Source organism: Phoca vitulina, unplaced genomic scaffold (assembly GCF_004348235.1).
Source record: "Phoca vitulina isolate PV1807 unplaced genomic scaffold, GSC_HSeal_1.0 scaffold3, whole genome shotgun sequence".
Lineage (NCBI taxonomy): Eukaryota > Metazoa > Chordata > Mammalia > Carnivora > Phocidae > Phoca > Phoca vitulina.
The window spans coordinates 40,096,514-40,105,293 of record NW_022589706.1 but is presented as its reverse complement, the minus strand read 5'-3'; the positions used below and the strand labels follow the sequence as shown (position 1 = coordinate 40,105,293).

The 8,780-nt window shown below is 44.5% G+C and overlaps 1 pseudogene; it reads left to right on the top strand.

Annotated features, from left to right (window-relative positions):
• The first annotated feature begins 6,159 nt into the window (after positions 1-6,159).
• LOC116629999 lies at positions 6,160-7,556 on the top strand (annotated as a pseudogene).
• The last annotated feature ends 1,224 nt before the right edge of the window (positions 7,557-8,780 follow it).

Genomic DNA, 8,780 nt, shown 5'->3' with positions numbered 1-8,780 from the left:
AGACATTAGATTTTTCTCAGTCCTTGTATAATTCTCAGCAAAAACAGGCAGGAAAGCCAGGGAGAGTGGTTCCAATACCGCAGACAAAAATGATGCCCCGTGCCTAGATAGTCGAGGACTTCTGCTAGGATCCGTGTTAACTTACTCCATATTCTGCCAACCTCATGCAGCCCAGGATCACTGCTGGTATATTCAACTGCTCCACAGTGGATGTAACTTTAAGAAAGTTGTTACTGTGTTGGTTTCTAAGCATTAGTCAGCTTAATGATACTTCTTAATCTAGTAATCTAAGTATGAAGAGCTCCCTTGAATCAGTAATTATGCAGGAATAAGTAACGAGGGGAGATTAATGGCAAAGTGTCCGGACAGCCCACTCACTTTTCCACAAAACAGAGATGGTTTCGAGGGGCTAGAAAACAATTAAGCAAGTTTATACTAAATCATTTACAATTTCTGCAGCTGTGTGACGTTCAGCATGTCACCTCTTTTGTATTCCTGACACCTAAAGGAAGTAAAATATGTGCCATCAAAGGTTTTTGACTTCTATGTAACATTAAACTCAAAGTTGTTTTTTTTTAAGTTACACCTTATCTCCTCCCCTTCTTGAAACAGCAGCATTTCCTTCCAAGGTCCCGGAACAGTTTAACACATTTTGAATTTTTAATCACCATAAATGGCCATTAGAACTTTACTGTGGGGGCGCCTGGGTGGCTCAGTCGGTTAAACATCTGCCTTCAGCTCAGGTCATGATCCCAGGGTCCTGGGATCAAGTCCCGCATCGGGCTCCCTGCTCCGTGGGAAGCCTGCTTCTCCCTCTCCCACTCCCCCTGCTTGTGTTCCCTCTCTCGCTGTCTCTGTCAAATAAATAAATAAAATATTAAAAAAATAATAATAACTTTACTGTGTAGTTCCCCCAAAGTCTAAATTTGTTGATGTTACTTGCAATGCTCACTTCCCATGACAACCAAGGAGAAGTAGAGCCCAGATGCAATCCTGTGGGCTTGCGTTTCTGGATCGTTCAGACACTGCTTACAAAATGGAGATCAAGGCCAGTTTCCTGCAGATGACTAACTTGGAGCTCCCGCTGTGCCAGCCATGGTAGAGCTGTTATTGCTTCACTGAGTAGGCACCCAGCGCCCAAGCTGGGGCGAGCTGGTTCGTAGACAGCCTCTGATCATTTATCCTGGCTTCCCTCCCACTTGGCTCTGCCTTGTGGAGCAATAGAATCATTTCCATTCTTTCTCAGACTGTTCCATTTTCTCTTGGCTGCTTTCCTCCTCCCAGGGGGATTGTTTTCTCAACTGTCAAAGAGTAATGCTTAAACATTAAAAACAAGACCTCACACTCATGTGAATCGAATAGAGAGCACCTCTGCCTGCTCTTAATGTCTCTGTGTCATGTTGTCTGTCCCATTAATGTCCTGCTGTAGTGATAGGGGAACGGTTCAAGATTAATTGAACACCATATAGGAATGATGCCTCGTTTTTCCCTTCATGTCGAAGAGCATTGTTATTCTCTCATTTTGTACAAGAGATTCATGATCTGAATATTCCTAAGTCTGTCTAGAGCATCCTTAAAAAACCCACGGCTTGGACCCCCAGGTTCCTGTTTTTCAAAAGCTTCCTTTTCTCTCCCAAATAATTCTCAGAATTTACCTTGTAGGTAATCAACCTAGTGGAAGAATTTCTTTGGTCTTAATATTCTCACTGGTAGATGCCATAGATAACGATGCTTAGTCGTAGACATTATCAGTACTTCTAGCCATTTGCTGTGGTAAATCTGAAAAGCCAGACCACACACACACACACACACACACAAAGATACACATGCACTGGAGAACACATCATCAGGTGATCTGGGAAGTGAAAGACTGCCAAGATCCTTTCTAACTTTTCAGTAAGTCCCTGGAAAATAACAGGCATTCAATGCACAATTGAATGAATTAGGAGAATGAGGGGATTTTCTTGTTTGATTGGTTGGGTTTTGCCTTCCCTGGAAAATAGCAACAGAGCAGACTTAAATTTCCTTAGTAGAGGGGCACCTCAGGCTCAGTCGGTTAAGCATCTGACTCTTGATTTCGGCTCAGGTCATGATCTCAGGGTTGTGAGTTGGAGCACCGAACTAGGCTCTGCACTGGGTGGGTGTGGAGCCTGCTTAGGATTCTCTTTCACTCTCTCTCTGCCCCTACCCTCCAACAGGGCACACATGCACACACACATGTGCATTTAAAAGAAATTTTTTTTTTTTTGCTTAGTAGCATTTGCATTCTTTTAGGGTTTCTTCCTTTCCTGCATAAGGGCACCACCTCATGGTAGTTGTATTTTAGACTGTTCATGGTTGCTATGATCATATGATAGCCCATACATCTTTTTATTCCTTTACATTATAATAATAGTAGCTATCTCTTATATAGCACATACAATGAGCCAGGCACTGTTTTAAGTGTTTTACATATATTAGCTGAATCCCTACAGCAAACTCCATGCAGGAGATACTATTATTACCTGCATTTACAGATGGGAAAACTAAGGCACAAGTAATTTGCCCAGGGTCACACAACTAATGAACAATGGAGCTGTGATTCAAACAAACCCAAGCAGTCTAGGTTCAGCACCCCTGTGGGTTTAATTATGCAGGGAAACTGACTTTTTTCCCTTTCATTATACAGTTCTATGGATTTCAATATAGATATGTCTGTGTACCGACCACCACAATTAAGATACAGAACAGTCCCATCCGATAGCACCCAGGTTTCTAACCACTACACGGTATGTCCCCTATATATGGGAACGCATCACAAGTCTAAAGGAGAGAACTTTTCAACCTCAAGGGGGAAACATGTTATCTCAGAAAGGCCACTTTGAAGACCTCCGAAGGCAATGACACAATTTCCATGGAAACTCTGTAACTGCCATGTTAGTTCTTTCTGGCTTCCTTTGAACTCTACTATGCACAATTCTACTGTGAGAAGAGTATTTCTCAGGGCTAGGGCAGAGTGTGTGTGTGATGTGCTATTATTCTCTTGCTGTCTTACTTCAGCAATGCTGAACAAACGTCAAGTGTCCCAGTGTGATTTCCTTGCTCTCTTACCATCTCAGATAGCTTTAAATCAACTGCGCTTTCGTGGCTGGCTGGGAATCTTTCCACAGTGCTAGTGAGCTTTGCCAAGTACCACGGACAGATCACAGCATGAGTGGAGATCCTGAACCACAGTTCTGATTAAGAAAATAGTAAATTAAATACACAGGAAATCTGGAACGCAAACATCCAAAGAATTATACCACTAAATTACCACAGAAAAGAAACTGATTTTTAAGTCCTGACTCTACTAGTGACATAGAATTAGAACTGTATTAGAACAGAAGAACTCTATTCACAAATCAAATAGCTTCGAATACCAAATTGATCTGGTCCTGAACTTGTGTAAATGGACTTGCCTTTTCTACTTGTTTAGCACTCATCCTATTCCTGTTCATTTTTACATCTTACTTTCACTAAAAGGGAATCCTGGTTGCCCAACTAAAAACTTTCTATTATCTCCAGTTTTTCTCAGCATTTAACATCAGGCTTAAAAGAAGTTTTTTTCTTCCCGTCTTTGACTTTAAAACTCCATGATTACACAACAGGAAGGAAAATTAGAGAAATGGGACTACTTTTCTCTAAAATGCCAGATAAAAGATGTATTTTGCTGAAACACTAGCTAAAGAAAATGTCTTTTTCACTGAACAAATAAAGCTATTATGTAAAGCTAATTCTGAGAAATGTGAAAATTTTCAGCATGGGAACTTGGATGAGACTGTTCAACAAAGGAAAACTATGCTTAATGGTCCCATTTACCCGCTAACTCCCCCAATAGGCACGGGTTAAGTCACTTCTAGGTAGTTGCTCATTTGTTCATTGGAAATGCTTTTTTTTTTTTTTAAGATTTTATTTATTTGACAGAGCACAAGCAGGGGGAGCGGCAGGTAGAGGGAGAGGGAGAAGCAGACTCCCCGCTGAGCAGGGAGCCCGATGTGGGATCATGACCCGAGCCGAAGGCAGACGCTTAACCAACTGAGCCACCCAGGCGCCCCGGAAATGCTTTTTTATTAACCAGATTGAGGACATTATTAGGTTTGTATCCTTATCTATTGCTGGGTAACAAACTAAGTGACAAACCAAAACTAAGTGGCTTTACACAAGCATTTATTTGCTCCCATTCCTTAGTTTGGCAGTTTAATCTAGGCTCAGCTCAGGGACTCTTCTGCTCTACAGGGACATGCACTTGCAGAGTTCACTCTACATCAGGAGCTCCAGCTGGGAGCCCGGGCCCGGGCCTTTTTCCAGCAGTCACTCTATCTACTGGGTCTCACCCTAAAGCTTGTTTACAAACCTGTGACAGTGTTCAGAAAGAGCATGAGAGAAGAGGCAAGGCCTCCAGGAGCTGAAGCTCAGAAGCGACACGTCATTCCGCTGCATTCTATTGGTCAAAGCAAATCAAAATGGCAGCACAGATTCAAGCTGACTGGAAGGGCTACAAAGAATCTGTGCACCAGATTTTATCCACAAGTATCAGGCATGTTCATCACCTTGAGGAAAATGCCGTGTAACATGCTATCTATTCTAACAACCTTATGAAGAGAATCCACTGTAAATCTGCAAAATAAGGAATTTGGTGCTAGTTTAAATTTACCTGCTATATGTACCTATATGTCAGGTACAAATAGCAGCTATGTGACTGAGGAAAGGAGGGAGGAAAAGGCTATGGAATGTTGATGCCATCATAAATCTTTCAGGAATATTGGGGTTTTTTTTAAGTTTTTTTTAAAGATTTTATTTGTCAAAGAGAGAGGAGGGGGGGATAGAAGGAGAAGCAGGCTCCCCGCTAAGCAAGGAGCCCCATGTGGGACTTGATCCCAGGACCCCGGGATGCATGGGGGTGGAGATAGGCTAGATTTGAATCTGAATGGATTTTTTTTTTTCACTTTAAGTTTATGAAAGTAATACATGCACAGTTTAAAACAATATCCCTGGGGCACCTGGGTGGCTCAGTCAGTTGGGCGTCTGCCTTTGGCTTGGGTCATGATCTTGGGGTCCTGGGATCAAGACCCGCATCGGGATCAAGACCTGCGTTGGGTTCCCTAATGCTTAGTGGGGAAGCCTGCTTCTCCCTCTCACTCTGCCATTACCCCTGCTTGTGCTCCCTCTCACTCTCTCTCTCTCAAATAAATAAATAAAATCTTTTTTTAAAAAAAAGAGGATGCCTGGGTGGCTCAGTTGGTTAAGGTCTGCCTTCGGCTGGGGTCATGATCCCGGGGTCCTGGGATAGAGTCCCACATCGGGCTCCCTACTTGGCGGGGAGTCTGCTTCTCCCTCTACCCCTCTCCCCTGCTTGTGTGTTCTCTTTCTCTCACTCTCAAATAAAATCTTTTTTTTTAAAGATTTTATTTATCTGTTTTGACAGAGAGAGACACAGCGAGAGAGGGAACACAAGCAGGGGGAGTGGGAGAGGGAGAAGCAGGCTTCCTGCAGAGCAGGGAGCCCGACGTGGGGCTCGATCCCAGGACCTTGGGATCATGACCCGAGCCAAAGACAGACATTTAACTGACTGAGCCACCCAGGTGCCCCTCAAATAAAATCTTAAAAAAAAAAACAAAAACAAAAAACAAAACAAATAGCTACCCACAGGGGCACCTGGGTGGCTCAGTGGGTTAAGCATCCAGCTCTTCATGTTGGCTCAGGTCATGATCTCAGGGTCATGGGATTAAGTCCTGTGTCGGTCTCTGGGATCAGCTCGGGAGTCTGCTTAACATTCTTTCCCCTCCCCTCTCCCTCCCCCTCCGCTCCTTCCCCACCTCTTGCTCATTTTTTTTTTTTTTTTTTAAAGATTTTATTTATTTATTCATGAGAGACAGAGAGAGAGAGAGGCAGAGGGAGAAGCAGGCTCCCAAGGAGCAGGGAGCCTGATGCGGGACTTGATCCCAGGACTCTGGGATCATGACCTGAGCCGAAGGCAGATGCTTAACCATCTGAGCCACCCAGGCGCCCTCATGCTCATTTTCTAAAATAAATCTTTAGCTCTTACCTCTCCCCCAGACTCCTTGGTAGTCTGTCAGCGGGAGATCCTTGTCACCGTCCCCTTGCCTCCTCCAGCCCCGAGGAACCCTATAAGTCTCAGTCATGCGTGAGTGCATCTCCATCCACGTGGGCCAGGCTGCTGTCCAGATTGGTAATGCCTGCCGGGAGCTCTATTGCCTGGAACACGGCATCCCGATGGCCAGATGCCAAGTGACAAGACCATCGGGGGAGGAGATGATTCCTTCAAAACCTTCTTCAGTGAGACTGGCGCTGGCAAGCATGTGCCCACGGCCGTGTTTGCAGAGCTGGAACCCACGGTCATTAATGAAGTTCACACCAGCACCTATTGGCAGCTCTTCCACCCTGAGCAGCTCATCACTGGCAAGGAGGACGCTGCCAACAACTACGCCCAAGGGCACTACACCATCGGCAAGGAGATCATTGACCTTGTCTTGGACTGCATTCGGAAGCTGGCTGACGAGTGCACAGGTCTTCAGGGCTTCTTGGTTTTCCACAGCTTTGGAGGGGGGACTGGTTCCGGGTTCACCTCCCTGCTGATGGAATGTCTTCTCTGCAAGAAGTCCAAGCTGGAGCTCTCCATTTACTCAGCCCCCAGGTTTCCACAGCTGTAGTTGAGCCCTACAACTCTATCCTCACTACCCACACACCCTGGAGCACTCTGTGCCTTCATGGTAGACAATGAGGCCATCTATGACATCTGTCGTAGAAACCTCAATATTGAATGCCCAACCTACACTAATCTAAATAGGCTGATAGGTCAAATTGTGTCCTCCATCACTGCTTCCCTCAGATTTGATGGAGCCCCGCATGTTGATCTGACAGAATTCCAGACCAACCTGGTGCCCTATCCCCGCATCCACTTCCCTCTGGCCACCGACACCCCCATCATCTCTGCTGAGAAAGCTACCATGGACAGCTGACTGTAGCAGAGATCACCAATGCAGGCTTTGAGTCAGCCAACCAGATGGTGAAATGTGACCCTCAGCATGGTAAATACATGGCTTGCTGCCTGTTGTACTGTGGCGACGTGGTTCCCAAAGATGTCAATGCTGCCATTGCCACCATCAAGACCAAGTGTACCATCCAGTTTGTGGACTGGTGCCCCACTGGCTTCAAAGTGGGCATTAACTACCAGCCTCTCACTGTGGTGCCTGGTGGAGACCTGGCCAAAGTACAGCAAGCTGTGTGCATGCTGAGCAACACCACAGCCATCGCTGAGGCCTGGGCTCGCCTGGATCACAAGTTTGACCTGATGTATGCCAAGCATGCCTTTGTTCACTGGTATGTGGGGGAGGGCATGGAGGAAGGAGAGTTTTCTGAGGCCCGTGAAGACATGGCTGCCCTTGAGAAGGATTATGAGGAGGTTGGAGCGGATAGTGCTGAGGGAGAGGATGAGGGTGAAGAGTATTAACCTGTCTGCTCCGATTTTACACTCCATTGTCTTGGGACTGTCTTATTTCTGTTCTGGAAGCTGTCTGTTGTGGCCCTAACTTGTCAATAAAAGTGATGTTTCTATTTTTTAAAAAAATTTAAAAAATAAAATAAATCTTTAAAATATGTATATGGCGGGCGCCTGGGTGGCTCAGTTGGTTAAGCAACTGCCTTCGGCTCAGGTCATGATCCTGGAGTCCCTGGATCGAGTCCCACATCGGGCTCCCTGCTCAGCAGGGAGTCTGCTTCTCCCTCTGACCCTCCCTCATGTGCTCGCTCTCATTCTCTCTCTCAAATAAATAAAATCTTTAAAAAATAAAAAAATAAAAAAAAATATATATATGGCTATCCACATAATATAGTGGCTTATCTAAAAATGCCAGCTTAAAAAAAAAAATGCCAGTTTATGCTATCTCAGAACTAGGATTAAGTAGGATTAGGGCACAGTTCTTTTATCCTAGTTTACTTGTATTTCAAAAAGGTGAAATTAATCTGACTACTGATGGTAAGCTTCTCATAAGGTCTTTAATAAATATAAACTGATTAGAAGTTATGATAGAGGGAAGCCTGTTTAAAGAGTGCCCTTTTTATCATGTTAAGGGGGCACTGTAAATTGAGAACATTCAGATTAGGCGGATATCCCTTTGATCACTCCTAATTGCTCCTTTTATTTTTGTAACAGCCATTCCCCCACATATTCTTCACTTAATCAAGAAGGCAGTGTGGCACAAACCTGCCACTTCCTACTGTGACATCAAGCAACGTACTTGTCTGTAGGATGCAATGTGAGGGTAACAACCTACTTGTTAGTGATGCTCAGGGGGGTTCAGTTAATGTGATGTGCTTAGAACTGTGCTTGGTGCTCATGAAAGTACTTACACTCCTAGATGCTAATGCAGGATCTCTAAGCCCATGCAGTGTTTCCCAATGAGCTGAGTTGTTTCACATGGATGAGTTAAGTCCTACCTACTCGTACATGAGATCAGCCATTTTATTTCTCTCCAACAGCTTCCTTTAATGGAATTTCATACTTCTGTGCACAGGGCACAGAACATCTCATCAGAAAAATCATTCTTTTATGCCAGTAAGACTCCCGTTGGGCTCCCCACACAGGTCAAATAGACATGGCCCAGCTAGTTATATCTTATGCTCAAATTACAATTCCTTAATATGCCATTATATGGATAATACATTCACACCAGTATGTTAGCTCAGTGTGAGGTGCTATTGCCTACCTGCATCTATGCTGAACATTAAATGCTGGGAATATT